Source organism: Hemicordylus capensis, chromosome 1 (assembly GCF_027244095.1).
Source record: "Hemicordylus capensis ecotype Gifberg chromosome 1, rHemCap1.1.pri, whole genome shotgun sequence".
Classification (NCBI taxonomy): Eukaryota; Metazoa; Chordata; class Lepidosauria; order Squamata; family Cordylidae; genus Hemicordylus; species Hemicordylus capensis.
This window is the reverse complement of record NC_069657.1, coordinates 136,059,249-136,083,956: the sequence shown is the minus strand read 5'-3', so window position 1 is coordinate 136,083,956 and position 24,708 is coordinate 136,059,249. Positions and strand designations below refer to the sequence as shown.

The following is a 24,708-nucleotide window of genomic DNA, read 5'->3' as shown; positions in this document are numbered from 1 at the left end:
TGTTCAGCCTCTGTAGAACTACTGGTAGCAGAGATAGTCTACAAGCCCTTTGCTCTACCTGCAACAGGTTTGTCTGGAATATATTCAGGCAGCAGCACAGGATTTATTTAATTAATTTATATACCACAATTCTAAAAATGGCTCATGGCAGTTTACAACTATTTGTAAATTTGAAGATTTAGCAAAGAGCCTACTCCTAACGTACACTACCACAATTTTCCTGCTACACTGCTTGTTTCACTCCTAATTACCTTAAAACACCAAGCTAACTTTTAGAATTCTATTACTCTTATGTGAAAAAAATTTATCCAACATCTGCAAATATAGAAGCCACATCAGCTAGAACATACATATGATTTAAAGATGGCTCTCCACTGCTTGTTCTCCTACACTGACAGCATTCATGAAAATATAAGCAGTTTAGTTTCATGTGAAACACCCTTTCAGTCCTATCACACATGGTCTAGCTTTTGTCACTGGATACTCAACTTTTCCCATTCCATACAAATCTTGATTAGGATCCACATGTGTCTGTTTTTGATCACCAAGTCAAAAACGATGGTCCTGTTCTCCAGCCTCAGAGAAACAAGGGCAACATTCTCCCTCCATCTCTTGTGATAAAGGGAGACAGGCAACTTGTCACTCAACCAAAGCATGCCAATTAGTGTAGCCAAGAATTCCCACTGACATGCTTTCAAACTCCTCAGCTGAGAAGGGTGTCAGGGTCAGACCAACTTAGCACCAAAGCATTCTAGGTGTCTCAGTAGTAATGTCCAAACTACCCCAAACTTTCCTCTCCGCCTTCGAACTGGGGAAAGAGCAGAAGCAATTGTAAAGCTGCAGGTCGATCCCTGCCCATCTCTTCAAGTCCAAGGTTAGGAGGAGGGCAGTGGTTCATTTGTGACATTCACTGGAGAGCAGTGGATCATTCACCATAGCAGCAGGGGTATAAGAAAGTGTGGAACCCTGGTCATGATCACACATGCACTGCATCCCCAAATAGAGAAGTCAAAATAATATAGTTGAAAGAACTTTGTGATAATCTAACTGAATGCAAATTAAAGGGCATTTTCCCAAATTAGGCTAAAAATAATTCCATTTTGAGATTTGCTCAAACAGTGAAATAAAAATTAAATTAAATACATGTGGTAGAGAGAGCAGAAAAGAATAGTTTTAAGATTTGTATGCTCTCTCCAGGATAGTTCGCCCCCACCTCACCCCAATTCAACTTACAGGTTGTGAGATGCAAAAACCAATGAAAATGCCACCTGATAAAACAGAATTTAAGAATTAGAATTTAGACTAATGCATTACAAATCAAGAAAGCATGGTGCATACTCAACATGCCTTTAAAAAGGAGAAGCCAACAAGGTATACCACATAGCACAATGAGAAAAAGTTAAAAGCAATCAGTCACCAACGCAAAAAAAAAGTTCTTCCTGACCCTGATCTAAGCTGGCTGTGCAGGTAGAACTAGATTACACTAAAGCCTAGGAATCTGAGCAGTCCAATCTAAAATATTCACCCCACATCAAGAGAAGTCCATTATTTTCAGGAGCTGTCTATACTTGTCTTTGTGGCCAATATCTATTTTTTTAGTTTGCTTCTACCTAGTCCTTAACTTCCATTTTACCCTATTACTGTTCAGGGCTTTTTAATAGTAAAGATTACATAAACCTGACAGCTATTCTGCATACTTCTATGGTCCTGTGGAAAATACTGAGGACGCAACACTAGTTAGTGTTTTCTGCCCGCAGACACACTTCCAAAAGAAGCAACTGGAAACAATATTGTCACTTAACCTTGCACCATTTTATTGAGCCTTAAGTTAAATTCATTTTCTGAGCACAGAAAGATGGTCTAAAAGCAATCATAACAAAAGAATAAATAATCAAAGTTTCTCCACCTTCTCAACCTGAATAGTGTCTAATGTGTTACTTGCAAGTTTTAGTCAAACTCAAGTCTAATGAATTTGATACTCACGAGGGAAACCTAAGATAAACATATTGGGGGTCGGAGAGAGACCCAGCGGGAACTCTGAATGTATAATTGTGTTGCATTCTCAGTGTAATCCCACCAACAAAAAATCGTTGCCTGAAGTAAGATATTCACATCCCAAGATCCCCAGTAACGCAATTATACAGAAGTTTGAGCAAGAAACAGTAAACCAGCTCCCACCTGGTTTCCAAACAAACCCCTGACTGTAGGTATCTCTCTCTCTCATTGATCAAATGAACAGGGCTGGTACCCCTGAAGCAAAAGGTTTACTCTACAGCTTGACCCAGACAAGAGAGTATCCAAACATTCTAGGGGTGTTTTGTTTGCAGATCAAACCGGGAGAGGATGGCTAGGCTACTACTTTAGAAAACAAAAACGAAGTACAGTTTTAGACTGGCCTCGAGTAGAGAAGACGGGAGCATATGGACCCTCTAACGTCCCACTTCCCTCCTGAAACAGCCCAGCAGACTCTACACGCTGTTAAGTCCCTCTCGAAGACAGAGAGAGAATTCAGATGGGCGGGGTGGGATAGACGAGACAAGAGCTCCCGGTCCCTTCTATAGAGGGGAGAAACAGAAGACGCGCGTTTCCTCATCCACCTTCTCTCTGGCAGGGCAAAGGGGATGACTTCCGACCCCCACAGGCAGGAGGCCGCCGGGTCTCTCCCTCCTCCGCTTCCTATTCTCAACCCCCGGGGATCAGCTGGGGGGAAGGGGAGGGGGAGGGGCAGGTCGCCGCTGCGACAGACAATCGGGTGGGGGGCGGACTCGACGACGGGCGTAGAGCTCAGGGAGCAAAACAAACCGGGCGACTAGGCCGCTGCTGGGAGTTAGAATGACGGGGAGGAGGGCTGGGAGAGAGGAAAAGAGAAGGCCTCATTCGGGGGGGGGCAGGAACTGAGTGGTGGGGGGAGAGAGAAGGGAGGGGGGACTCCCTCCGCTTAGGCTATTCCTCCGCGCGCCCCCACCCCATCCGCCGCCACTGATCCCCACCAGACTCCTCAAAGCGACGGGCACGAGCCCCTCCATCGCGCTCCCCGAATGTAGAAGGACGCAACTCGAGCCAGGCCGCGGAGAGAGAGCGGAACAGCCTAAGGAGCCCCTACCTCCGCGAGTGCGTCTCCCCCCTAGTGGACCCCCCCGCTCAGGCGGGAAAACTGCTGCTCGCTACCATCACCGACTCTTCAAGATGGCGGGCATATCAGCTCCTCCGAACCCTCCGCTGCCCCCCTCCCCCCATCTCTGCCAATCAACCCTACATGGGTCACACCTTCTCATTAATCGCCTCTTCTACTGGACAAGGGCAAACGCTCTTGCTTTCTACTGGCTGCGCCGTGTCGTCTATCACAAGCCGGGTACCTCGTTATTGGGCAATAGAAGGATAAAGGCGAGGGTCACGGCTTCCTTTAACCCAATCAGCGTGTTCGGGTGGACGCCTCCGGCTTCCCACCTTCACGCCTTAGCAACAATCTTACGTCACATTTGAAAGGCGTTCGTATTGTCCAACTGAAGCATCCTGTCGTGTTTAAAAATAAACCAATGGTGGCCAATCACTTACCAAAGTACTCAGACCAATGAGAATGGAGAGAACCCGAGCTGAAGGCACACCTCGCGAACAAAATGAGCGCCGGTGAATACAGTTCCTCATTGGGTAGCGAGGAAAACCACGCCCTCTCCATGTAACCGAAAGGATCACACTGCTTGACAACAGCGACTTCTTGCAATTGGCTGTTGGAGGAAATAAAGAACACTGACTGGAAAAATACATTACTTGTAAGCCAATGGAAACCTTTTATTCTAGGAGGGGAATTAGCTCAAATGGTAGAGCGCTCGCTTAGCATGCGAGAGGTAGCGGGATCGATGCCCGCATTCTCCAATTTTGTCTTGGCTTGTCTTTACTCCACAACAGTTCATATGATTTGCAATTCCCCTTCCATAAGCTCGCTATGAATTTGATAAGCGCAGAAAAATCTCCTGTTCAAGTTTAAATTATCTTTTCTACCAGCAGTGTGTTACTGAAACCGGTTTCTCTCACTATAATTATTTAAGCCGAAGTTTGCTTGAACTTTTTTTTATATGCGTCCGGTAGCGTCATGATTGCCGCTTTAAAATGTCTACCAAACGTTTAAAAATTAAAAACAATCATGTGGACTGGGAGAGTGGAGCAGAGAAAGCAAATTGCTGCATACAAAATAAAATTGTAACAACCTGAGAGATAATAACCATGTTAGTGTTGTAAGGGGCCACAATACTTTTTGTCGTTTGCTGTAGCAGAAGCTTTCATGGCTTACTGTACAGCCTGGAAGTTTTTGTCATCCCCAGTAACATATGTTCTGTTGCGAATTGCCACTGTGCTTATCTTATACTCTTGTCAGACTCTGCCACTTGCATGTCGTGGCCACTTAACATCATTGCTTTCCTTGTAGTTATATCGGGCAGCAGTGATATAGGAAGATGCTGAAAGGCATCATCTCACCGACCCGACGGCACCACTTTACTTTATCACATCTGCTAACAAAGCATAATATTCATGGATCTTTTTCTTTCTTTCTGCATTTATATATCGCCTTTCGTTAAAAGACAACCCCAAGGCGGATCTAATGAAGATGTAATGCATCCTCTTTGACAGATACGTTTATTGCATTAACACATTATTAACATAAAACGTAATACTTGCTGTGTGCCGACCAGAGCCTGTGAGTATATAAATGTAATGAATAAAATAAAAAATATATATATTTGACATTTGGGGTAATGGGGAAAATATGCCTTACTAGGTTTCTCCAAGAAGGTAGGTTTGTTGGGAGCAGGAGATGTCCTGCCAGAAAACCATCATTGTAAGAAGGCCATCATTCAAGAATGCCAACCAGGGACGTAACAAGGCTGGAGTGGGCCCGGCGACAAAATTTTAAAATGGGCCCCTCGGTGATACACACACACACACACACACTTCACAATATATAGTCATGTGACTTGCCTCGGGGGGGGGCCTCAAGGCGTGGGGGCCCCCAGGCAGCCGCCTCCCCTTGCCTAATAGTAGTTATGCCCCTGATGCCAACCTTTGTTTTTTAACAACAACAACAAATCTTTTTTTGAAACCAATATGTCTGGCTCCTGAACTTGCATAATTTTGAATAGTGAGCTGATATTATTAAAATGCTTGCTCTTAAACAGGGTGGCAGCATGTGTGTCTGATGGCTGTGTAGCATCACTATGGTCAATGCAAGGATGACCAAATCCTTTGCTCCTGAAATATATACTGAAACTATTGCAACGTGATTTCTCTTTAAGTTCAATTGTGCTTGCTTGGCAGGATCAGCTGTGGAAAAATCACAGCGACCTTAGTAAGGCTCTAAACAACTCTTGTTATGCAAGTTCCATATTCATTTTTCATTGTTAATTACAGCTGTGTTGTAGCAAGCATGACTTGTCCCCTTAGCTAAGCAGGGTCCACCCTGGTTGCATTTGAATGGGAGACCACATGTGAGCACTGTCAAATATTCCCCTCAGGGGACAGAGCCACTTAGTGATGTGCCCGGAGCAGTCTGGAGGCCATTCTACTGGCCTCCGGACCGGTCTGGACATGGGCGATTTGAGGTTCGGAGGGATTGGGGTGGGGGGCTCCTTTAAGGGTGGGGGAGGGTTTACTTATCCCTCCCTCCACTTTCCCCCCTCCAGCGCGCGTATTCTCTTTAGTAATTGGGGCTGCAGGATACCTCCCTGCCACCCCTTCCCCCGCTTGACTGCAAAAGGCTGCAAAAAGCCTTTTGCGCATGTGCTTCACGTCTCCGCAACGTACATGCGTGTGTTCGCTGAGATGTGAAGCGCGTGTGTTCACTGAGACATGAAGCGCGCGCATGACGTGTGCACGTGCAAAAGGCTTTTTGCAGCCTTTTGCAATCAAGCAGGAGAAGGGGCGACAGGGAGGTATCCTGCCACCCCAATTACTAAAGAGAATACGCGCGCTGGAGGGGGAAAAGTGGCAGGAGAGGTAAGAAAACCCTCCCCCGCCCTTAAAGGAACCCCCCACGCCAGTGCCGGACCGCAGCTCCACGGTTCCATGCACACCCCTAGAGCCGCTCTGGGAAGAGCAGAAGGTTCCAAGTTCCCTCCCTGGCTTCTCCAAGATAGGGCTGAGAGAGATTCCTGCCTGCAACCTTGGAGAAGCTGCTGCCAGTCTGTGTAGACAATACTGAGCTAGATGGACCAATGGTTTGACTCGGTATATGGCAGCTTCCTATGTTCCTGTGATATCACTCTATAATCCAGAGGCGTAACTAGGGAAAACGGTGCCCGGGGCAAGCACTGAAATGGCGCCCCCTGCGCCCCCCCCCAACATACTACATTATACTTAGGTTTTTCCTCACAAGCGCCCGCCGCCAAGCCAGGCCACTGACTGGCCGCCAGGCGCCAGCAAAGCAATGGGGGGGGGTGCGGGCGGCACGGAAGGGACCGCTTGTGGGGGAGGGGGCACCGACGCGCTCCCTTGACTGCTGCAGCACTGCTGCACTGAGCAGGAAACATTTGTATTAACAAAAAAATTTAAAAAATTAAAAAAAAAATTTTGTCATGGCGGCGCCCCCCACGTGACCAGAAAAGATGGCACCCGGGGCACGTGCCCCCCCTGCCCCCCTATAGTTACGCCTCTGCTATAATCATAAGTACTTCCTTTGATAAGTATGTAGGTCTTGCTTCTCTTTGTCTGACTGGATTCCTACTAAACTTTGACTAAACTTGAGCAGTATATGCTTTTGCTCTCTAGTGACATCCAATATTGGTTCAAAATGATCCTTCTAAGTACATTATGGGCTTTGCAGGACACCCCAGTATGCATGAAGGGGAGTCAGAGCTATTTCAAAAGCTGATTAAAAACATGAAACATATTCCTCATAGGGCTGTAGCCTTTCAAAATAGGAGGGTAGGTGTTTGAAAACTGTCAGACACTCCCCAATAATAATTAGTTCCACTTCTTATTTCCTCACCTTAATTCATTTTAAAGAGAGGAATGTGATCTAGACCTAGATAACCATATAGTTGTTTTTCTGAAGGCCATCTATATTACATTAAGCTGCAAGACAGCTCACATAAGTCACTCTCTTGTATAAAAGAAATCTAAACACAGAGAGGATTAGTGCAAGTGGCCATTGACGTCAAATCTCACAAATATACAATCTTTTTTCTCAATTCAAAACACAGAGGAAAAATCAATACAAAATATCTTATTTGGCTGCTTACAGCCCAGAAATGTGAGCATTGAGATACATGCACGCACGCACACAGCACACACACAGCACACACACATATATGTTGCAAGGAATGAGGCACAACTATCTGCTCTCCTTGTGCACCTCAGACTGAGACCTGAGCATCTGCTCAGCCGCACAACCTTCTCGAGTGTGTGCATCTTTGTTGTGCTAGGTTGGCAAATGCTAAAACATCTCTCATCCATGATTTGATTGTGGATAAGCATGCTGACCAGGTACAGTGATGGAGAATTGGTTGGATGAGCTGGGTGGAGTTGGTCTCTCTCAGCTTCGTCCTCCAGGTTTTCTGATTAAGCCCCCACCTTGAGGGTCAGGGAGGGGGCATTGTGGTCATATATCGTCAGACCGTTCCTCTTTTCCAGGTTCTTGGTTAGTCAATCTCAGAATTTCGAGGGTGGGCTCTGAGATAGACTGGGGAATCTGTTGGTGTACCGACCACCCTGCTGCACTTCATTCTTTCTACCTGAGCTGACGGGGGTGGTCTCGGAGGTGGTTTTGGGTTTCCCCAAGCTTATTGTCCTGGGGGACTTCAGTGTCCATGCTGAGGCCCCCCTTGTAGAAGCAGCTCGGGATTTCATGGCCTCCATGGAAACCATGGGCCTATCTCAGTTGGTACTGGGCTCTACCCATGTGGCAGGATATACTCTGGATCTGGTTTTTGCTGACCAGGGAACAAATGATCTGGAAATGGGGGAGTCTGAGACAATTCCCTTGTCCTGCATATCATCATCTGGTGGGGTTTCATTTGACTGCTCCATCTGCCCCTCTGCGGGGTGATGGGCCAATTAGAATGGTCTGCCCCTGGAGGCTTATGGATCTGCTTGGTTTCCAGACAGCCCTCACGGAGTTTCCAGTGTCCAGAGCTGTTGAGGCCCTGGTGAATCTCTGGAACATGGAGACAGCCTGGGCTATTGACACGGTCGCTCCAGCTTGGTAGAGTCCATTCTGCTCCTTGGTTTTCCTCGGAGCTTAGGACAATGAAACAACTTGGACGATGGTTGGAACAATGCTGGAGGAAGAGTTGTGACTAATCCGCACACAGGCTAGAGCCCGTTTTAGGGACTACTCAATGGCAGTGGGGGCGGCAGAGAAACACTTTTTCTCTACCTCCATTGCATCTGCTCAGTGCAGACCAGCGGAGCTGTTCTGTGTAGCAAAGGCATTGCTCCACACTCCCCCCCAAGTCATGGGGGAGGAACAATTTATTTATTTCTTTATTTGATTTATATAGCACCCCTCCAAAAATGGCTCAGGGTGGTTTACATCAAAATAAAAACCATTAAAATCAACTAACAATTAGAATAATTTAAACATTAAAATCATTAACATTAAAATCATTTAAAACCAACATTAAAATTTAAAACCATGAAACTAATTAAGAGCCTGGGTGAATAAATGTGTCTTCACTGCCTTTTTAAAAGTTGCCAGAGATGGGAAGGCACTTATTTCAACAGGGAGCGCATTCCAAAGTATGTGCTCATTTAGAGCCCATTGTGATCAGTTTGCATATAACTTTGCAGATAAAGTTGCTCACATCTGGTTTTGGCAATTCCAGCAGACGTGCCTTGGGTACCATTTGGTCCTATTGGATTCTTTTTTGTTAGTGCAGTATGAGGATGTGGACAAGATCTTGGGCAGTGTGTGGGCAGCGTCATGCACTCTTGACCCTTGACCCAATATCTAATTAAATCTGCCAGGGAGGGTACAGGCAGATGGTTGGAGATTATAATCAATACTTCATTAAGGAAGGGCAAGATACCACCATGCCTCAATGAGGTGATGGTAAGACCATTATTGAAAAAGCCCCCCCTCGATCCCTCCAACCTGGATAACTATAGACCTGTTTCTAACCTTCCTTTTTTGTGCATGGTGATAGAGTGTGTGGTGGCGTCTCAGCTGCAGAGGGTTTTGGATGATACAGATTATCCAGACCTTTTTCAGTCTGGCTTCCATCCTGGATATGGCACTGAAACTGTCTTGGTTGCTTTAGAGCAGGCCTGCTCAACTTAGGCCCCCCAGCTGTTTTTGGACTGCAACTCCCATAATTCTCAGCCACAGCAGCCAATAGCCAGGAATTATGGGAATTGTAGGCCAACATCTGCAGGAGGGCCGAAGTTGAGCAGGCCTGCTTTAGTGGATGACCTACACCAGAAGCTAGACGGGGAGTGCATCCCTGTTGGTTCTGCTGGACCTCTCAGGAGCGTTCAGTACCATCGACCATGGTATCCTTCTGGACTGCCTCTCGAGTATAGGAACTGGAAGCACTGCTTTGGAGTGACTTCAGTCCTTTCTCGGAGGAAGAGTCCAGAAGGTAGTGCCGGGGAACTACTACTCAGCTCTTTGGCCTTTGGCCTGTGGGGTCCTGCAGGGTTCGGTTTTGTCCCCTATGCTGTTTAATATGTACATGAAACCGGTAGGAGAGGTCATCCGGGGACATAGACTGAGTTGTCAGCAATATGCAGATGACACTCAGCTCTAACTCTACTTGTCACCTGATCCTAGGGAGGCAGTGGATGTCCTGAATCGGGAGCTTAAGTCAGTGATGGGTTGGATGTGGGCTGATAAACTGAGATTGAATCTGGGCAAGACAGAGGTGCCATTAGTCAGTAGGAGAGCCAATTGGCCAGGGGTGCCTTTGCACGGCTTCAGCTGGTGCGCAAGTTGTGTCCCTTTCTTGAGAAGGCAGATTTGGCCACTGTTACCCAAGCCTTAGTCACATCACAGCTGGATTACTGTAACACGCTCTACGTGGGGCTGCCCTTGAAGAATATGTGGAAACTGCAGTTAGTGTAAAATGCAGCAACTAGGATTTTATCTGGAGCTGCCTGTTGGGATCATATCACACCCATCTTGAAAGAGCTATGTTCTTTGGCTACCAATTTGTTTCTGGGTCCAATTCAAGGTGCTGGTTTTGACCTTGAAAACCCTTAACAATTTGGGCCCAGGATACCTGAGGGACCATCTGCTCCCAAAGGTTTCTGCCTGCCTGATGAAGTCACCGAAGGGGGCTCTGCTACGTGTGCTGACAATGAAGGAGGCTCACCTGTCATGAACACGGGACAGGGCCATCTCAGTTATTGCCCCCAGACTCTGGAATGCTCTCCCAGTGGGCATCTGCTTCTCAGCCTCTATCACAGTTTTTAGAAAGTAAGTGAAAACTTGGCTTTTAACCCAGGCTTTTAGATGAGTGCTGTTTTTTGTTGCTCTTACTTTGTATTTTATGGTTATAGTGTGTGTGTGTGTGTGTGTGTGTGTGTGTGTGTGTGTGTGTGTTAAACTTTTAATTATATTTGTATTTTTATATTCCATTTTAATATTTTATTGTGTAATTTGTATAGTCTTGAGACTATACAAGCTTGTGAACTGCCTTGAGATTTTCTTAAATGAAAGGCAATATATATTCCCCTTTACTGGGGAATCGACAGAGGGAGTGTGACTCTGCTGGTTCTTCTGGATCTCTCGGCGGCATTTGATACCATCGACCATGGTATCTTTCTGGATTGCCTGAGGGAGTTGGGGATAGGGGGCACTGCTTTGCAGTGGTTCCGCTCCTATCTCTTGGGTAGATTCCAGATGGTGGAGCTTGGTGACAGTTGCTCCTCAAAACAAAAGCTGTTATATGGAGTCCCTCAGGGCTCCATTCATTCTGTCACCAATGCTTTTCAATATCTACATTAAAGTGCTGGGTGAGGTCATCAGGAGTTTTGGTACTGGGTGTTATCAGTATGCTGATGAGACCCAAATCTACTTCTCTTTTTCATCTTCAGGAAATGGCACTCATTCTCTAAACGCCTGCCTACAGGCAGTAATGGGTTGGATGAGGGATAACAGATTGAAGCTGAATCCAAGCAAGATGGAAGTGCTCATTTGGGGAACTCAGAATCTGAGGGGTGAGTAGATTTTCCTGTGCTGGATGAGGTTACATTTCCTCGGAAGGAGCAGATGCGCAGCTTGGGAGTACTCCTGGACCCAGGCCTCACCCTGGTATCTCAGGTGGAGGCCACAGCCATCAGTGCTTTCTATCAGCTCCGGCTGATTCGTAAGCAGTGCCCATTCCTTGAAGAGGATGACCTCAAAACAGTGGTGAATCAGCTGGTAATCTGCCGGCTTGACTATTGCAATGCTCTCTACGTGGGGCTGCCTTTGTACGTAGTTCAGAAACTTCAGTTAGTTCAGAATGCGGCAGTCAGATTGGTCTCTGGGGCAACCCTGAGAGACCATATTATGCCTATTCTGAAACAGTTACACTGGCTGCCAATATATTTCTGGGCAAAATACAAAGTGCTGGTCATTACCTTTAAAGCCCTGAATGGCTCAGGTCCAAGTTATCTTAGAGAGCGCCTTCTTCTGCATGATCCCCACCACACATTAAGGTCATCTGAGGAGGTCCGTCTCCAGTTACCACTGGTTCGTCTGGTGGTGATTCAGAGATGGGCCTTCTTTGTAGTTGCTCCTGGGCTGCGGAATGCACTCCCGGCAGAAATCCACAATTTGAATTCTTTACTGGCCTTCAGGAGAGCCCTTAAAACTAGTGATGTGCACGAACCAGTCCAGAGGCCATGTTAGACGCCTGCGAACTGGTTTGCAAGTGACCCTGTCCAGCGGTCTGATGCCGGGGTCTCACTTTAAGGGTGTGGGGGGGTTGTACTTACCCCTCCTGCCGCTTTCCCCCCTCCAGCGCTCCATTTTTTGAGAGAAATTTTCAGGGCGGCAGTGTTCCTCCCTCCTGCCCTTGCCCCCTTGTTGACCGGTAAAAGGGGAAGTAAGTCCTGCACATGCACCCGCCATGCAGTGTGCGCATGCAGTGTGTGATGTGCGCGACGGGAGCACGCACGCGGCTGCAGCAGGCACATGTGTGGGAGTTACTTCTGCTTTTATCAGTCATCAAGCGGGCAGGGGCAGCAGGGAGGAACGCTGCCACCCTGAAAATTTCTCTGAAAAATGGAGCGCCGGAGGGGGAAAGCGGAGGGAGGGGTAAGTACAACCCCCTCACCCTTAAAGCGAGACACACACACCCCGGCATCGGACCGCGCCTCTGTGGTATGTGCACATCCCTACTTAAAACCTATCTGTTTGACCTGGCCTTTAAATAGTTGTGAATGGTTTTAATGTTGTAACGTGGTTTTCAGGGGGTTTTAATTGTTATGATTGTTTAATTGCTGTTTTATGATGTTTTAATTGTTAATTGTTGTTTTATACTGTTTTATAATTTTTGTTTTAATTGTTAACTGATTTTAATGGTTTTGTTTTGATTGTAAACCGCCCTGAGCCATTTTGGAAGGGCGGTATAAAAATTGAATACATACATACACACATAATATTAATTTAACAATAAATAAATAGTGAACCATTAGCCTGGATGCCAGCCAATTCTTATAGCCCAAGTCACCCATATTGGACCCAAACTCAGAGCCCTGTGGGCCAGGCTAAGGCCTGTGTGCCTGCCAGCAACCCCATTGAGGGAATCCCTGTTCCAGTGAATCACAGAACTCCGAGTGATCTGGTCATTCCTAAAGGAACAGGCCTAATTACTTGCGCTTTGTTCTCTGGTGATTGCCCTGGGAAAGAGTTACCACATGAGCAGGAAAACAAGGTTAACAGAGCACCCATTTCGTTAACTTCGTTTAAGGGGAGGGTGTTTTAAGCAGGCTAGCTATCTTGGGAGCACTGGGCTTGCCCATGAGCCCGGTGGTTCCCACAATCACTGGAAAGCGGGCTAAGCTCCCTTAGCCCACTTTCCAGTGATCGTGGGAATAGCCTCTGTGTCTTCTTTCTGCCTTCGAATCCAGCTCAAACATGGCTGCCATTTCAAAGAACCAAGCCAATATTTGACTAGAGTAAACAAGCCTTATTCTCATTACTAGCTCCAGTGCATATACAGAGTGCTGATCAGGTTTGGCTCACAACGCAATGGGCTGATTCAGATGTCATGCAGAACCTCAGTTAGACTCAGGATCCACGTGACATCCCTGAACCTCAGGAACATGCACTGTCCCCTCCCATCCCTGCACGAGTGTCCACTTTCTATCTAAGTTAAAATAAGACAAGATTGGCGAGCTTAGATGACACAATCAATCCTGGCTTATTCTAACTTACTATCTCCACATACTGTAACCCAAGATCAAACCCAAGGTTTGAAGTGAGTTACAGATCTCAAGTTATCTGAAGCAAGTAGTTAGAGAATAAACTGAGATTAGTGGGTTTGGACGACTCTACCTCGCTCGGCTTCTTTTAACCTAGATAGGAAGTAGACATTTGTGTGGGGATGGGAGGGGAGAGCACATGTTTTCAAGGCTCAGGGATGTTGTGCAGAGTCCGGTTCCAACTGAGGTTCTGCATGACACCTGAACCAGTCCATGTTTTTTCAAATGAAAACCAATTAGGACATTTTCCATTTTACAATTAATTCAGTTAGCATCAATACTTTCAAATGAAGTTTCTCCCTGCAGTTTTTGAACTCTAGCATCCAATCTAATAATTTTAAATCACTTGCTATAGCACGCTTAGCTGTGAATGTGAACACAATGTTAGCTCACAAAAAGGTGGGGGGAGTGGTTTGCACAATATAACTTTAAATCTCCCCCTGCCCGTCACCATTTGAGTTAAACTTTGCTGTTTCTGTTATGAGTGATTGCTATGTAAGCCGAGTATACAGCAGCAGTGTCAGAAAACTTTCTGCCAAGATGCAACAGTGCTACATACATTCATTTACAGAAGGTCCTACTGAAAACAAAAGGGATAGAAGGAATGAGGTTAGAATCACAGTGACACAGCATTTCCTGTCTTCGTCCTCCAGTTACAGCTAAAAAGGATGGGAAGAACTTGTGAGTTCAATACTCAGGCTAATATCTTAAAGCATTTGTGAAAATTAAGCAGTTTCCAAAGAAGAGTGCAGATTCTAAGCAACAATAAATATACAAATGAATAAATAATAGCAAGCTGATTCTAAACAAGAAAGGATAAAAAGAAACACAGTGGTTTAATTTTTCCAAACCCATATGAGTTAATCCGTTTAGATGAAACAAAATGTTCAAATTCAGTTTTCTAATCTCATTTTCATCACTGATCCTATTAGCCCCCTGGAAGCAATGCTGCTGTGAACCAACACAGAAACTGTGTACAGTACAGAATTCCATGCATAATCAGCAGAAGCACACTCCTAAGCCTTGATATCTATCTAGCCCACCAATCAGGAGATTGACATGGGAGGGAGAGAGGCTTATAAAATCATGTTAAAGGTTTATAAAATCCTCCCAGTTCATGGCATAGGAGAAAATACACATGCTAGGTCTCTAGCTGTCCCTTTTAAATAAGGTTTAACCCCAAATAAAGACTGATTGCCTCAAGGAACTTCTAATTTTAATTTACAGTTTCCATCTCCATCACATACATAACTTTGGCCCCACTGTCTGTCAACAATCTCCTATACGAAAAGTAGCAACCACAGGTTACTCTCATTATGTGTTGTATGCAGAGTCTGTTAATTTAACCCGTTATTGCTGAATGTAGATAAATACCCACTTCTTCATGTTCTAAAATTTTATAAGGCTGGATTCTACTGCTCCTTTAAATATTCAGTCATGCTTACTCCCATCTTTCACATAGGCAATGCACTTTGATCCTGCTTCCTCAGAGACCCACACTGAAAATCTACAAGGATCTAAGTAACACTTACTGTGGTTTCTAGTGCCATTTTACTGATTATTTTTGCTATTTTAGATGATTATAGGTTAGTTATTGATTGTTTTTACTGTGCTTTACTCTTTTTTTAGTGGAAGTATTATGAACCACTTTGAATTTGTTGCATAGGAAAGCAATAGCATATTTTAAATAAATGAAAAAATGTTATAAAATAGTGCATATGCAATATATGTACAGGTGTTAATGGCTTGAGAAGAATGCATATGAAGCTGTATGGCAAACCTGGGAGGTCTCAAAAAATGCCTTAGTCTAGTAGGCCTTCTTTTAGAACCTACAAACATATATGAGGCCTTTCTAGTTTCTCAAATTCATAGGCGTTTCTTCATTACAGTCGAGTCTAACATTACTGTCAAACCTCTAGCTGCATAGGACTTTCTAAAAATAAAGCCTTTTAATAAATATGCCTACTAATTTAATAACTGTGCAGATTGCCAAAGTGTAAGCTATGCTTTCAGAAATCGGATTGAGATTCCCTGAAATGGAGCAGATTCATTGCTGCTATATTATTTGACTTTATTTATGCATGGATGCAGCACAGCAATTCAGATCCCACAAGGGAAAAATAGGTGACCTACATTTTGGCTCTGGACATCTGGTGGCTAACTCATCTTTCCCCCAATCCTTTAAGACTTTCCTCCCGACTACACTCTGAAACATGCCTATGAAAACACTATTGATTGCAGAAATGCTGCTTCATAATTTGTTATGACGCTCCCATTACCTTGCTGATTAACTCCAGCAGAAGGCTTAGAAATAAAATACCTTTATTTCTGTGAAGAGAAGAGATGGCAATTTTTTGATCAGGTTACTAGCTTAAAGGAATGCTGTGTACATAATTAATATTGTTTTCCAAAAAAGTACTTGACAAAGTTCCCCATGATATTTTTTGTTAGCAAACAGATGAATAGCAAGTTAGATTATCATATCATAATGCAAATTCATAACTGATTGGAAAACCCTACTCAAAGAGTGCTCATCAATGGTAGAGATGTGCGTTGGAAGGGGCATGCCGAACACATGCGGCTGTTCACCACCACTCCACAGTCTAGTTTATTGGATTGACTGGCTGGGCTGGTCAAACCAATGAACCAGCTCAAACCAGTTTGGAGTGGTTCGCGCTTGAACCGCCTGGTTCATGGGGGACCATTTCAACCACAAACCAGTCTGTGCACACCCCTACTCAATGGCTCCTTGTCATACTTGGGGAAGGTTTCAAGTGGTAAATCCTTATCACATTTTCAGAGGACATGAAGCTGGAAAGAACACATAACAAAATGAAAATTTACAGAAACAAATGCAAAATTCTACACTTAGGCAAATAATAATAATAATCAAATGCATAGGTATAGGATAGCGGGCACCTGGCTTGGAAGTAGTACATGTGAAAAGAATCTGAGGAGTTCAATCAATCACAAGCTGAACATAAGCAGTGCAATACAGCTGTAACAAAGACGGATGAAATTATGGACTGAATTAATAAGACCATGAGGCTCTTCTCATGATCGGTGAGAAGAGCCTGGGAAGGGTTAGCGGGGAGAGCAGGCTGAGTCCGCTCTCCCCACAGATGAGCAGTCAGTCTGCTCCGGGTGGCCAAACCGGCCACCCACACGACTCTGCCGACTCTGTTACAGAACTGGCGGGGGCTGGGAGGATCAGGGGCTGCGCGGCCCCTGGAAGCTTCAGCATGCCCTGCGTGAGCATGCAGGGCATGCTGGAGAGACCCCCGAGCCGGGATTTTCAGCCTCCCGGTCAGGGGTCTATTAGTGTGTTGCCGTGGTGCAGAGCTGTGCTGCGGCAACTCACGATCGAAAAGCTCAGGTTAGCGGAGCATTCGCTCCACTAACCTGGGCTTAGGGGAGGGTTGTTTTAGCAGGTGACCCGCTTTCGTGAGACTGGGTTCGGCTGCGAGCCCGGTGGTTCTCATGGGCATACACAATTGGGCTAGGCTTCCTTAGCCCGATTTTGTATGACAGTGAGAATAGCCTCCATGTTTCCAAGTTAGGAGAAGTAATAGTTCTGCTTAACTCAGCACTTATCTGACCTCATCTGAAGTACCGTGTCCAGTTTTGGGTAACACACTTTAAGAAGGATCTAGACAAGTTGGTCAGGGTTCTGAAAAACAAGTCCAATGAACAAAGTTTGAAGGAACTTTGTGTATTAACCCCAGAGAAGAGAATCCTGAGGAAGGATATGATAGGTCTTCAAATATCTGAAGGGCTGTCACACAGAAGAGGGCAAAAGCTTGTTAAGGCAGCTCTCATGATGTTCTGATTGCCTGGGAGTAAGAAGCAAAGTAGGAGAGGGAGAAAGTGACCACCTCCTAAGCAGCAGCTGGGTCAGAGGGCTTTTCTCATCCTACCTTGTTAAAGAACTGGGCAAAGCTGTTGGGTAGGAGAACAGAACCCTCCAACCTAGCTGCTGCTTCACTGATGGTCACTTCTCCCCACCCCCCTTCTATCTTGCCTTTTATTCACAGGTGATTGGAAAACGGGAACACGCACAGCTCCTGTACTTGTGTAGGAATAAGTCTACCCTAATAAGCCTACCTCTACCCTAAATAGAACCATGTGAACCAGTCTGTTCTCTATTGCTCCAAATGGTGGGACTAGATCTAATGAGCTTAAGTTACAGGAGGGTAGATTTGGGTTAATTTTTAGGAGAAACCTAACAAAACCTTTCTTAATGAAACCTTTCAAAAACAGTTTGACAGTGAAGCCAGTTGCCTAGGGCTGGGGTAAGTTCTCCCTCGTGGTATAGGTTCTGCCTCACTGGAGGTCTTCAGCCAGAGACCAGACAGCCATCTTCTAGGGGGATGCTATAACTCTGGATTTCCTGCTTTAAGCAGGTGGTTGGGCTAGACGGTCTACAAGGTCCCACCAAATCTATGTTTTTATGATTCAGATAGTAAAGTAGAATGTTTAAGGGCATGTCTGTACTTCTCCCAATTTACCACTTGAGAGCACCAGAACCCCATCTGATCAAGCCTTTCTGTCCTTCACATACTTTTTGTAAATCATAGAATTTCCACATATTTCAGTGAGTGCTGTAGTTTGTGCTGCATGATACTGCTGCCATCTGCTGGACTCAAAGCTCTTTCTCCTCTTGAACAAGGAGTTGTTTTTGCTTGGCACACATGTGGATTTGGAGGGTTTGAGGAGGGAAGTCCCTTACTTCGCAAACTACGGAGGTCAGAAGGTAGGGGTAATGTGCTTGTATGCCAATATAGCACAGTCTTCCCGGTAGCTTTCTGCAGGAGTATTGCAACACTATTGTTCAAGCATCATGTCTGCAGCAGAAGAACTACATTTACTTATTGCCACATGCTGGAAACATTGGATACACTAAAGCTCAGACTGAAGCGGAAATTAAAGTAGCTGTGACTCCCGCAGGGGATGCACATCATGTTGGTAACCACAGTGTGTTCTTTGCACTGCCCCATATGCATCATAGTTCTTCCCCAGCTGGTCTGGGGCCAACACAGATGGCCTGGAATAATGAGAGCTGAGACCATAAAATGGGTTGGGCATGCTTTAAAACACACAATAACCAGAGCCTGCATAATGAAGACATCGGACTGGCATGGGTGACGCTGAAACACAAAGCAACACAAACACTTGCATGTAGTTTTTTTACATTTGAGCAAAACCAAGTCTTAGATTTGCTAAAGAAAAATCCAAGATGGAAACGACCAAGGTGGTCCACTTTAAGGACAGTTTTCCAGTGATGGGTTAATGAACAATTGGTGGATCACTACGTAGCTGGTTATGCAATCAAAACTGACACATTGGGCTTGAGTGAGCTAGGTAGCATTTGACTGCATTCAATTGCTACCAAAACAGCAACGGGCACACATCAGCACAACTTCCAAGTGCTGGAAAACAATCACTGCCCGTGGTCTATCCTCCAGGGACAACTGGAATTAATATTTGTAAAAGCTGCTTGCTTTTGACACTCCTCATAGTGAATGCTGGAGACAGAAACTACAGGGAGCTCAAAAGGAGGTTTGACCAAAGCCTGTTCCAAAGGTCTGAAGTTCAGTGTGATAGCAACCAGCATTCGTTGACGGTTGGTAGGCAGTGAGCCCTATCAATCTTAATCTGACCCTTTGTGACTCAGGGTTAGTTCTACACTTGCTCACTCAGTACTGATTCAACAGAAAGACTCATGCTCCTTTCTGTTTTTACTGCTCCTTATAGCCTTATAGTCTGGCTGTTATCCAGTTCTATTACTTAGGCTAAGTTTATTACTTAGGCATAAAAGCCTAAAAGTCTTCTCATGACTTTTAATATTTTTACATTCATTTTAATGCCCCCCTTTTTATGCCTTGTATGCACTTTTATTACTTTTCAGGCTTTTATGCCCTCATACTTCTAGTGTACTTTCTACTATTTTTAGTATTATGTACCTTAAGTACTGTTCCATATGTACTCTCTCTCTCACAAATTATTAATTATCCTCTTTATATATATTTTGCTAAGGCATACCCATGGCCAGTCCCGTTCATGGCAACTCTTGAGAGAGTTCTTGAGCAGAAGTACCTGACTGGGCAGTGGGGACTGGCGGCTTGGTCAGTCGGCACCAGCAATTCTGCAGCCGCAACCAAGAGGGGTGAGGGGGGTGAAAACAATGGGATGGAGGAGGAGGAGCAGGAGCACAGCTCAGGTGCGGGTGGAGAGATCTCTGAGGAGAGGGAGCTGAGGCAGGGGGTGAGGGGAGCCATCAAGTGCTAGAGCACGGATGCTCTGCAGGAGTTAAGCTAGTTATGAATATTATTAACATTATATTATCATCATCATCGTCGTCATCATAATCTACTCTCACTTTTAGCATGCAACCACCCTTATACTTTATGCTGGTCTATGATTGTAATCAAGACTGGTTGATAGATTGAGTCTGAAGATGGATTTCAGAGATTGGAATGCTATTGGAGAGCCCCCTCTAGTGAAAATGTCAGGGATCATACTGTCAGGGACCCATCTGACTGCTTGGTTGGAAGGAACAGCACTAAAGAAGAGCATCAGTGAAGAGAGCAGAAAACAGAGGGACTAAATACGGTCAGAAAATCTGTGAGCATAGCCACATCTTTATGGTTTAGTCATGTTTCAATACATTTTCTTTCCCCCTCCCCCTGCAATAGTAAACACAAGTGCTTTAGTGTGTGATGGTCCTCCCTCACTGGTCCACACAGCTGGCAGGGGGTCACTGTGGGACCAGTACTAGCTGGGCAGTTCGTAGAGCTAGTTTCCCCCTGTGCAGAAGAAAAACAAACAAAAACCTGGCATTTTGAGACTGCTGTGTGCTCTAGCACCCAGTTAAGCAATGGCAGGGAACTTCCAGATAGGCAGGCACTGGGGGTGTTGGGAGAAAATAAGAATCGGGAGTGGTGGGAAAAGAACAGAAGAATCTCCAAAATCCCACCAATTCAACCTTCCTTCTTGTTATGCCAGCCGAAGAGGCTGGGTTGGATTATGGAAGGAATGAGGAGAGAAAGTGTATAATTCTGAAACATCTTCCTTTTCCCCTAAATGCAAAAGCCATAAAAAGAGAGCTCAGAAAGGAAAACACCTCCTCTTAATGAGTTTTATCATCAAAACTGCCAAACCTCTTGACATTTACCCATATTTATTTGTTACTCAAGCTTATTAGGCATCTGCAGAAACGAATAATTTATGGCTTGAGCTGGTGAAAGGTACAGAAGGGGAACAGCTCTCTAGGATAAACACCTGTCTAAATACAGAGTCCAGGACCAAATACACTGGCCTCAAGTTATTTATGCATTCCCAGTTCCTCATAAAAAACTAACACCCCATGTTCAGGAAGTAGGTGAGTGTCCAGCACTCTTCTAGCCTCTTCTGCTTTGCTTTATAAGGAAGAGGAATGGCTCCAGTCACTTTGCTAATTAGAAAAACATACAAGTCTGGGACAGCAAATCTCACCAAAATGTAAACTTGAATCCTAAGCCTCTTGAGGTGGTGGATGCTGGCTCAACTTCCAAAGAAGCAATTACTATTGCAGTGAACTTTACTTAGCCGAGACATTCTTTCCTATTTGAGTAAATGTTAAGTTGATAGCCACCCTGAACTCAATGTTATTTGGGTACTCATTTTAGCAGGCAATTGTTTGTTTATTAAATAGATCACATTTATTTCTGATCTGTACAATGACAGTTTTGCTGCTTTGGTTGCAAAAAACCAGGAGAGATTCTTAAGTATAATGTAATTGTTGGAGATGCAGCTCCTGGCATCGACTCTTAGCACCAGCAACCCTATTAACTATGAGGGCCATTGGGGGTAGAGACAGCCAGTAAGGGAATTCCCATTCCGACCATGCTTTCTCTACTCTGATTTTGCTTTGTTAGACTGATAATCTTACCCAGAAGGTGTAAGTTTTTTAAAAAAATTGTTTTTAATTTTTTTTAACATCCACGAATGCCCCACCACCACCACCGGAACGGACTGAACTGTGGGGGATGGGGTTCAAGGAGGTACAGGACCGAACTGGCCCAGTCTGGTTCAGGTCCTTTTCAGACTCGAACTGGACCGGATCAGCCAGCTCCGTGCACACCCCTAATGTAGGTCTCAATTTATCTCCATGATGGATATCCTAAATAGATTACTTTATTTAGAACTTTAATTCCATCAGGTTGTTCACACAACCAAAATCCCTGGGGCTAGAGAGGGCTGGGTGGAAGGCAGGATTAAACCTATCTTCCCCCACATGAGCAAGGGTTTTATGTGCTCCAGTGTGCCATGAGCCCACACGGTCAGCACAGTGGATATGTCTTCAGCAGGGATCTGGAGGAGGAAGTCCTCCAGTATCCCACAATGCATGATGTGGGCAGAAGACAGGCTGCCTGCATCAACACAGCAGCTCCTGGCTTCCTGGCCACTCTATAGGTGGCACTCAATGGTTAGAAATGAGCTGGGCTGCCAGGAGCTGCTGTGAACAGCACCAATTGCGCACACAGTCGGGGCTGTGAGGTAAGATGGGGCTTCCCCCCCACTCTTACTTTGGTTAACACCAAGGTACAAATATAGGGTAGTCCTGATCTGGAGCATCGGGGTAGGAGTGGGTCCTGTGGCTCCACATAAGCCTCTCTACCCTGGTTTTCCCATTCCTACCCTGCTTTGGCCAGTTGTATGAACGACTTTCATGTCTCAAGACAATATTAATTAGCAGTGCTCTAAGGAGAGCACTGCTAATTAATATTGTCTCAAGACATGAAGGTTGTTCTCACAATGACCTTCATGTCACTTCCACTGTAGCTCCCCTCCAAGCTATCGGACAGTAATGTGGTGCTTGTGGGATGTTCAACTGCAAAGGTTGATTACAACTTAACATCTGTGGAAAGCATTTTTAGTTTTCTATGGAGCATAAGATTCTGTGCTTGTTTTTACCTTCTTCTTGTTGTGTCCTTCAGGCTGGACAATAAAAGCTGCCTGTGTTCCAATAAATTTGGAACACATGAAAATCAGAATTTACTGTCTGGACACAGATGTTCCTGATTATCACAAGCTCTCAGAGCATATTGTAATCTCAGAGTCTAGAATTCCGTTACTAAGTCATTTGAAATTCTGTAGCCAGATATTCTACGTTATGCAACTAGAAAAACATGTGTTTAAATAATAGGGCAGTTCACACAGTCAACATTAAGGTAGGAGCTGGGCACACATGCTCCCAATTTTCATTTGTGTGTTGGATAAAAGCAAGGTCAGAGGTGGGTTGCTTGATCATTAGTCAAGCTTCAAATGGGTAGGACGATTTCCCTGCTTACCTTATTCAGAAGCCGGGGACTGAATCTGGGTATGGCGCGCCTGTTCTACCCAGCTAGGGCTTGACTGACAATCAAGTTCCCCACTTCTGACCTTGTTTGTATCTCACACACGATAAAAATAAAAATAAAAATCAGGAGTGGACCCAGCTCTCAAATTAGGGTAGGAGGCTTCTTCTACCCTAATATTGATTGTGTGAACTGCCCTAATAAATTGTATATAATTATGCAATTTGTATTCATTTCTAGCTCTGCACTTTTGATTTTTTTGTAGCATTTGAAGTGAACATAGTTTTACTCCACAATTTATGAAACAGAGGGTCAAACTAGAAGCAGTAGGTGTAACCACAGTTGTTCACTTATACAGCAGGGTGGCAATGCTTGGTCTCCTGGAAAACTGGACAGAAGGATTTCTTATGGGTCCCAGTTTATATCCTATCAGAGAGCTGAGCCAATTATGAAAAATACCACTCATATGGCACCGTTGCTTATAATCCAGCACAAACTGCTCACATGTTTTCAGATTTTGCTTGGCACCCATAAGAGCAATAAATTTATTTCTAGGACTTTCTCATGTCCCTGGCTCTTTTATCTTACCCCAACAATCAGCCAAAGCACACCCCAAATGCACACATTTCCTTTGCATGATCCTCCTGCAAGTGCTTACAGCCAGTTTTCCACAGGGTAAGATAACAACAGTAGACAAGTCACAACTTTGATATAGAGTGTTGTCAATTTCACTTGCTGTTAGAGGTTTCAACAGAGAGGGCTTTGCTCATCCACAGGCAAAGTGCACTACAATTCTTAAGAAAGGGGAGGAGCACACCATTTCCCAGAAAACAAATCTTTGAAATGGAGGGGCATTTATGCAACAGGAGAAATAAACTTTGTTCATAGCTTCATAGTTGTTTAAAATGGCAAACTGTCCACATACTTTCATGCTACAGCAGGGGAGAGCTCAGTCTCTAAAGAATAAAAACAAATTAAAAAGAAACCTTGGAAAAATTAACACAAATAAAATTGTCAGGGAAAATGAGGGGCTTTATTACTGTTCAAGTGCTGATGTAATGAGCACTATCCAAGAGGTACCTATGGCAGTAACATTGCCACCATCCACATAATATTCATAACAGAAGGGTCACTGCAGGGCAGGGGAAAAGTTACACATGTCCCAGTAACAAAACATTGTAAATTGTGTACTGGGAAAATGCCATTTCCCTACAACAGAAGAGGGAAGACCTTTGGAATCCCCAAAACAATAGTCTAACAGCTATGTTTATTTGAAGAAAGGCATCAGAACCCCAATGGCTGCATTAGAACCCCAAAATAAATATTTATTTATTGAATAAAAATAATTGGGGGAGGAGTAAATCTCTAGATTCTCACATGAAAATTAGAAGATGGGTAGAAGATTTTATTCTCTAGTCCAGTGATTCTCAAACTTGGGTCCTCAGGTGTTATTGGACTTCAACTCCCATAATCCCCAACCAAAGGCCACTGAGAGCTGGGGATTATGGGAGTTGAAGTCCAATAACACCTGAGGACCCAAGTTTGAGAATCCCTGCTCTAGTCTATACCTACAGAAGTAGGCAGCAAAAGTGCTTTCATCCTGTGCTGTGTCATACCTTGTTCTAGTTATATGCCTTGGATATTTTCAAGGCACAAATAAGCACTTATTTGTGTACTTCCCACAGATTTTACTACCTCAGGGTTGTTAACCACAGTTAGATAGAGGGCAAAGTATAAAACCTTTGAGACAGGGCTATCGATATAGCAGAGGAGGGGCAGAGAAAGGCAGCAGGGACTGACAGCAATGAAAGAAGGGGGAATCACTTTATATACATATTCTGCATATACATGCACACATTACAGTTGCTTTGTCTTTTCAGTCTCTGCAACCCAACAGAGCTCTTGGTGCAATACACATATGCTCAGTGAACTAAATCATAGATGTGCTCAGTAGTTAGCACCACTT

The 24,708-nt window shown here is 44.7% G+C and overlaps 1 protein-coding gene, 1 long non-coding RNA gene and 1 other non-coding gene across 15 annotated transcripts in view; 2 read left to right on the top strand and 1 right to left on the bottom strand.

The window, feature by feature from the left end:
* PPP6R3 (protein phosphatase 6 regulatory subunit 3) overlaps positions 1-24,708 on the bottom strand; it is a 177,534-nt gene that overhangs the window by 137,144 nt on the left and 15,682 nt on the right. For 10 of the 13 annotated variants that reach the window (XM_053261801.1, XM_053261845.1, XM_053261792.1 and 7 more), the window contains exon 1: positions 3,104-3,234. The gene's annotated coding sequence lies outside the window, so the exon portion shown is untranslated. Of the gene's footprint in view, positions 1-3,103; positions 3,235-3,267; positions 3,397-3,555; positions 3,726-24,708 lie in introns of those variants that run through there. The other 3 variants (XM_053261811.1, XM_053261821.1, XM_053261852.1) reach the window with 3 other exon arrangements.
* LOC128329951 (uncharacterized) lies at positions 3,204-15,179 on the top strand. The gene is made up of 3 exons (XR_008309877.1): positions 3,204-3,770; positions 11,029-11,151; positions 14,867-15,179. It is a non-coding gene; the product is annotated as an uncharacterized LOC128329951 (long non-coding RNA).
* TRNAA-AGC (transfer RNA alanine (anticodon AGC)) lies at positions 3,801-3,873 on the top strand. Its single transcript has one exon. It is a non-coding gene; the product is annotated as a tRNA-Ala (tRNA).